Source organism: Apium graveolens, chromosome 3 (assembly GCF_009905375.1).
Source record: "Apium graveolens cultivar Ventura chromosome 3, ASM990537v1, whole genome shotgun sequence".
In the NCBI taxonomy this organism is placed as follows: Eukaryota; Viridiplantae; Streptophyta; class Magnoliopsida; order Apiales; family Apiaceae; genus Apium; species Apium graveolens.
Genome location: NC_133649.1, coordinates 71,144,211 through 71,152,137, shown reverse-complemented (window position 1 = coordinate 71,152,137; position 7,927 = coordinate 71,144,211). Strand labels below are relative to the sequence as shown.

Sequence of the window (7,927 nt, the reverse complement as noted above, 5' to 3'; positions counted from 1 at the left end):
TTTGGAAAGTGTTACAATTGCATTGACAAAGTGTTGCAATATATAAAATTTGATATATATCACAATGACTAATTAAAACATTTCCATTGATTTAAACTTTTTGGGCCAATTCTTTAACGGGCTCCAAAAATAAAAGGGGGCTTATCAAATATTTTTTGCGCGGGATCCCCGAACAAGGAGAGTACCACAAAAGTAATAATAAAAAATTCATTAAAACAATAAAACTTCAACTTACAAAAAAACATAAAAACAGAGAAATCAAAATGAGAGGTGAAACAGGAAAGGAAAGAAAAACGAAGATTGGAGTCCGAAACACTATGCAAGCTCGAAGAAGACAAAGACTCAAACTCAACGATTCAAGCTAGAAGAAGACTGAAGTTCGAAGAAGGAAGGTTCTTCTCTAAATCGATGTTTAAGCTTCATCCCCTAACAAATTTTTGGAATTAATTATGGTGTTTTGATTTGGGGTAAGTTATAATTAGTTTAAATTTATGGTTTAATTATGTATACTTATGTTCTTTAGTTATTTTTGTGTTATTTTGGGATAAAATTATTGTGTATCAATTTAGGGTTCTTATGTACGCTCTAAATTGGGGGTTTACATTTATAAGATGTCTTTATATATCTTTGTTTGTATATTTCAAGGCTTCTAAAGAAACTGTACCCAAGTGTTAGCCTTGTATTGCTGGAAACGTATATATGGGAAGTCCATAGGAAAAACTGGAAGAGACGCTTCTTCTCCCCGAGCCCTTGACACATTTTTTTGCAGAAGAGAACCAGTGTTGGGAGAGAGAGTATTTACACACATCATTTGATCAATTTACTCTTTTTGGTAACCATTTTTGTTGGCTAATTGCACTTTTTACTAGTTGCATCATGTGTTCAGACTTTAGTGTTGTGCATTCACACAATCACAAAAATAAACCTTAATACAATTAACTCTTTTGGCTATCTTTCTGTTTTATATAATGTGCTTACTTCAGCCTTCAGCAAGTATTAATATTTGAGAAACATAAATACATTTATATGAGGTATGATATTGTTATTTATATAGGTAATAGAGGAGCTTGCACGAGCTGGCCTGGAGTCTTCTAATCTCATAGTTGCTATAGATTTCACTAAAAGCAATGAGTGGACAGGTGTGACTTCACCTTATTTAAATGATTAAGTTAGGATCACATAATGTAAACGTATTTAAACAGTTTCAAATTGGATAATATAATTTTTTTGTTCTTTATTTTGTTGACAACATCAACACATGATCAAGATGTCTTTAGTTTTTATCCAGAAGATGACAGATACTGTAATGGGTTTGAGGAAGTATTAAGCCGATAAAGAGAAATAGTTCCTCATCTACGACTAGCAGGTTCGAATTTTAATTACCTTTAAGTTATTATTTTCTTGAAAACTCATGCTGATTTGCTCTTTTATAATACTGGTGTGTCCATCTTGCTCTTCTGCAGGACCCACATCATTTGCTCCCATTATTGAAATGGCCATGACAAAGTGTGTACTAAAGAAACAAGGTTTGTCCTTCGACCACAAACTGTTAGTTTTAGTTGCCTCACGTTTTTTCTATCTTTTTCTTAATTTATCTTGTATCAATAATGCATATCTATTTTTTATATATATGTGATGGAGTGGGCGGATATACTTGTATCTATTGTGTATTTTATAAACTTGGAGTCTTGCAAGAAACAAATATCACGTGTTTACATTTCTTGAGGTGTGTTTTAGAAGAAGCTGCTTAGATGCTTAAGTTTGATAGTCATCCTTTTCGAAGCGCCTTATTTTCAAGACTAGTAGTTTCGTATTCAACCTTTGGTTTTATATAAGTAATGATATACATAACTTGTCAATGGTTAAATCTTTATTTGCTTCAAATATTGGTGGTTAAGTTGTCTTGATTTTTTTCCGTAGTCTAAAAGGATAATTTTTTATAGTTTCTTTTATGGTTGTTGTGTTGTGCTATGAAGAAGATTGATTGGTTTGAATTGTTTTTCGTAGCCTAAATGATTTATATTTTTGTAGTTATCTTATCTGGTTGTGGGGTTGTGGTCTGAAGAAGATCGTTTGGGTCTTTTGAAGGGTTTGTTGTTTTTCCCGAGCTAGGATTTGTGTAGATAATTGAGTTATAATGGGTGGAACAAGTTCAAAACCTGATAGTTACATGCAGTCTTCATCAAGTTCGTGGAATCAGAATGATTATTATTAGTCATCATCATATCCTCAGAGTAACCAAAACTATGCTCCACCTGCTCCAAAGGCTTATCCATATCCCTTATACCTGCAAGAAGATCTGAATGATTCTCCTCAGGTGGCTTACCCTTATCCTGCATACAATCAGCAACCTAATAATCCACCCCCGCCACCCCAAGTCCATAGTGGTCAAGGTAATAAACCATAGAGAATGTTTGACATGAGGTATTCAAGGATTGCTGACAACTACAATTCATTAGACGAGGTAGGTTTACTTTAATTTCTTGATATGGAATAGAACATGAAGAAGTTTATGGAATTGATTGAAATTTGTATCTCTGTATTAGACTTGTGTGTTTATACATGTTGTATATATCAATTTCTTCCTAAATAAATTTATTTGCATGATCTTGATTGCAAGATCTTGCTATGTAAATTGAAAATGTTCCTTCTTGTTTCCTTTGTCAACTGTACTTAGTGAACAGATTTTGTATGATAAGTACTGGAGCCGTAATGCAATATTTTCTTGAGTTAGGTGTTGGGTCTGTAGCTTACTTCTACGAGTGAGTAAATCATTTGGTACTTATTACAGGATCATCTTTATTTCCATCCTCAAACTGAATTTTCTTGGTTGTGGTTTATTGCATTGCTGATAACTGATAAGGCCTTCCTTCAAGAACCTTCAGAAACCACTTATGCGTTACCTTCTTAAATTAAACTATTTTTATTATATTTCAATTTCCTTATGTCTTGTCATCATTGATAAATTGTATATATATTGTTCTGACTGCAGGGCTGAAGTTTGCAAGCAGATAATCAAACTTTTATACATGGATAATTATTAGCCAAGCCTGTTGTTATGAATATCTTAAAAAATACCATATCCTTTCTAAATCGTTCTACTGTATTTGGACGCTGTTGCAGCTTTTTGATAGATTTTGGTGGCCAAGTACTTTTATAAGTTTCTAACCTACTGTCTAGAACAAATTTTAACTTTGATCGATTCCTTTAGCTGCTTGTATATATGATGGAGACGAGACTTCCACAGTTGTAGAGAAAGAAGCTGCATGAGTTGATGTCTAAAGATGATTAACTAAGAATTTTTGGTCTATGTGTAATTAACTTGAGATAGTATGTAACCTTTATTTTGTTGTTTTTTCTTGAACTTTTGTATTTTCTTAGACTTGGTTTATATGTAGATGTTGCAACAACATTAGTAGTGATGTACAGCTTGTTGAATTGTTGGATTGTGTTGTGGATATACCAATTAAATTTGGTGGTGGTTAATGAAATTTAAAGGTCATGCCCAATTTTTTTAAAAAAATTGTGTTGCAGTAGAGGGTAAAATGGTTGTCATACACTTTAAATTTGTTAATAGATTACGTTGCAATTAACTCGAAATATGTTATAATTAACTCAAAATATGTTGCATAAGTCTATGTATTGCAACAATTATTAAAAAAAGGTTGCAATATAATATTGCCATAGGAAGCCTCATGTATTGTAATGCTTTTATATTCATTACTATAAATGTAAAAACGTTACTCTAAACCGAATTTGCAACTTCTTTACTCTGTTGCAATATGGTCCCAAATTCGTTACCATAAACCCTAATGACAACGAGACCAAGCGTTACGCCTAATTTTTCGAAATATGTTGCCATAGACACTATTGCAATGGATTTGTGTCATATAGCAACACTTTTTTAGGGTGGGTTGCTATAGGCAATCTATGGTGTAGTGTTATCCAAGATTATCAATCATCAAATAAATCAGTCGCTGATTTGAAAAGTCTATGAAAGCAGTTTGAATAATACAAGATCAAAGGCCAAGATTAACTAGCAAAGTAAAGTTACAGGCGTGCAAGATTGGCGAAGATACACTAAGTCAGAAATAGAAAGATTTGGTTATCCAAAAGTAGGTTTAGTACATGTCAATCCATGCTGTGTAAAAAACTAGTGTTTACTGTTTTATAAAGTAAATATTGGATGCTTTGTTTTAAGGTGTAACAAATAGATCTAAAAATTTCTTGTCACTCTCAAGAGGGAAGCTGAGTTCTTAACATACTAAGAACCCAGAAATTTGTAGCAATCACTAGCCTTATTTTCATATAAAATTAAGTGAGTTTTGAAAGATATTGTGTTCATATGCATATTTTCTGTTAAAACACATTATCTCAACAATATAGATTACTTTGTTTACTATTATTAAAAGTTCAAAAAGACATTAAAATTGTTTAAAATACATTCACCCCCCTTGTGTTCTATTCATTACCCAATAATCTTGTCCTTGAAAAGAAATTTATTCCTATAAATGATGTTATGGTAAGTTTTGTTTTGACCACATCCTTTAACATCCCCTGCAATTCAAAAAGAGGTTAAAAGAGAATATACATATGAAGTATAAATCTGTAACCATTAGAGATGAGGTGACGAACAAAAAACATTTATAAAAGATAATAAATCAACATGACATGAATTTAAATTTGTAACAAAAGTTTAAGTGAACAAAGCTTCAATTTAATCCATCACTAATTAAATTTGAAGTTTAATATCCTAAAATTTATAGTTGTTGGTGGATAGGGGGGTTAAATATACAAACAACAATAAACATAGGGGAGTCGATAAAGAAAGAAGAAAATACAGAAAAAAGGTAGGGATGACTAGTAACGAAGGGCAATAATAATTGAGATGTAGATGCAGAGGCACTTACTTAATGTATACTTGCAAAAAAAAAGAGGGCAGAGAAATTAAATTGACAAGAAAGAAGTAGTAGTAACATAAACACAAGGAGAAAGAAGAATTATAATTGAAAGGGGGGAGGAGGAGGAGATTACCGAAGTTAAACTATAATTTAGAAAAAACAGGAAGAAGAAAGAAAGCAAGCAAGATACAAAATTACATTCACACAATAAACCTAATTGAACAAATACAAAAAAAAAATAACACATAAACATATAAAGGCATAAACGCCTGAAACACTTCAATCCCCTGAAATAAAAGATATAAACTATTACTAAAACAGTTTATACAAGATATACAACTAATGCAAGAGTAAAAAATGAAAATGCAAGATGTATTACCACTTAATCGAAGAATCCCCAAATCGAAGAACCCTAATTATCTGCAAGAGAAAAATCGACGTGTTAGTAACTAAATCCAAGAAAGTGTGTGTGTTTATGTATTCAAGTACCAAATCCACGTTTGGGTCGAAGAAGAGGGATGTGTCCGTAGAGAGAGAAAGAGAGATGTGTCCATAGAGAGAGAAAGAGAAAGAGAGATGTATGAGTCAAGAGAGAAAGAGAGATGTGTAGCCATTTGTGTGTTTGTGTGTTTTTGACGGTCTATTTTCAATTGGTGGGAAAACTACCGCCCAAACATTTTCACCTCGGGAACTACAATTTCATTTTATTTTATAAATTAATTGATTATTTATTTATATAAGTAAAAAATGTTTTTTTATTATTTATATATATATATTATTATTTATTTTATAAATTAAATATAATAATTTAAAAAATATATATAATATTAAATATAATATTTTATAGTAATGATTAATCCATAATAGAATTTTAAATGTAACGTTATGATAATATATTTACTTTAATTAAAAAAATTAAAATAATACCTATTGTAACACCATACATGTTTACACTGTCATAACACTAGGTTAACGGCTATTGTAACACAATTTCATGGTGTTACATTAGACCTTAGATTTCTGAGCTACCGCAACGAAGTGCTTGTAACGCTTTTGAAAAAATATTGCAGTAGTCCACTTATGGCGTAGTGATGTTTAGTTTGCAAAATATTTGTTCAAATTGCAGAACATACACATTATACTTATTAAACTTAAATGATCTTCAACAATTTTAATGAATTTGTGATATTTGTAAAACATATTTCAGAAATAATTTATTTCACAATGTTTTTTTATTGCAGAACATCAGTGGTCTCCGAGGTCTCTGATAAAAAATTGTTCTTTATAGAAGTTTTCTCTGTTAAAATAACAAACAAAATAAATTTATTTTTTTCTGAAACTTGTGTCTTTTTCAGTAAAATATATAGATTTTGACATTCTTTTAGTTGGATCATTCAAAAATATTTTTTTTAAAAAATGTGAAACATCAATACGGGACTCGACACAAGTAAAAGCACTGGTTAACTGTTGAAATAAAAAATCAAATATATTTATTATTCGGGAATATATATTAGTTACAAGAAGTTGTCAAATCACTTGTTAATTATTAAATTATCAAATTAAATATTTTTTTATTTGAAACTTTTTTTGGATTACTAAAATATATATCTTGACATTCATACGATACAATATTTGAGAAATATTTATAAAAACTCTGAAAAATATTCATAATAATCCAATATATAAATATAATTTTTTAATTTTTTTCGAGCGAAACCGAGCCGAGCTCGAGCTGAATTTTAATTTAATTTTAATTATGTCTGACCGTGAATTAGTTCTATAATGTTTTAGCCTAGATATGAATAGTAAATATTATTTTATTTTAGTTCGGCGCTATTATTACGATCGACAAATTACAAGTTTAATAATATAATATTTTAGTCAAATCCATAGTAAATATTTTTTTAATCTGAAATCCATTACATCGACTAACTTCAACTGATTATACTTAGTTTAATTTTAAATTTATTTAACTTCGACCAATCTTATAATTTTATTTTAGTCATGATGAATAATGTATATTATTTTGTCTTATTTAAATGCCATTACACCGATAAATAAATTATCTCTATTTAAGTTTTAAAAAACTATCATGAATAATATAGATTCAAAAACAATTTCGTGTAATATATTAACCCAAGTACTACATAAACCCAAATATGCTACTTGCTACCAATTTTTTTAATGTTTCGTTGTGCAATGCAATGCACAAATGATTTATTTTTTATTTAACAAACTTTTATTAATTTGAAATCGAGAAAAAATCAAAGTAAATTTCAAACAAATAAAATTACCAAGTTTCGTTTGATTTTATTCCCGCTTTATCTTGAGTTCTATATATACATTAGATTTTGAAAATTTTATAACTCACTCGAAACTCACGAAATAATGTTTAATTCAGTGATGATTTCAAATTTTTGTCCAAACAATATTATCAAGAATTTGAAGAAAAAAATAATAATAAATGGTACATTATTATTCTATTCAGTTTAGGATATCTACTTATTTTTTATTTAAATAATTAAAATTGTAGAAAATTTTATTCAATTTAGAATACCTACTTTTCGTTGGTTATGTAATATGACTTTATTTTAGATTCAACAACTATGACAAATTTATTTAATGATTTAACAATTCATATTAAATTGGTAGTTAGGGATCATAACTACCAAAAATGTGGATAAGATCGGCTTATACATAGTATATAATAAGAATATAATAAGCGAAATATGGTATAATTTAACCTGGTTTACCCCTATTGTATCACTATCTTAAAAGTCTGTATAAATATGTATTATAATCTCTTTCAAAGCTATTGCGATTAGGGCTCTCAAACGGATAATTCAGAAACGGGTCTTCTTGTATTCATATCTGGATACGATCTGCATGTATTCATATGCAGATCCACGTATCCGAATCCGAAAATCCATATACTCGTATTTTGATTCAATATTTTTTCAAATATAATATTGGAATCTTGGTCCGATAGAGAATATTGGCATACAGATAATATACTAATTATAATC

At 29.5% G+C, this 7,927-nt stretch overlaps 1 long non-coding RNA gene across 6 annotated transcripts; it reads left to right on the top strand.

Annotated features, from left to right (window-relative positions):
- The first annotated feature begins 216 nt into the window (after positions 1-216).
- LOC141712409 (uncharacterized) lies at positions 217-3,422 on the top strand. Of its 6 annotated transcripts, none has more exons than XR_012571596.1 (4): positions 217-467; positions 646-1,366; positions 1,464-1,526; positions 2,032-3,422. It is a non-coding gene; the product is annotated as an uncharacterized LOC141712409 (long non-coding RNA). The 6 variants fall into 6 exon arrangements; XR_012571598.1 differs by having other exon boundaries at positions 218-467; positions 2,993-3,422; XR_012571594.1 differs by having other exon boundaries at positions 219-467; positions 646-832; positions 1,055-1,366; positions 1,464-3,422.
- The last annotated feature ends 4,505 nt before the right edge of the window (positions 3,423-7,927 follow it).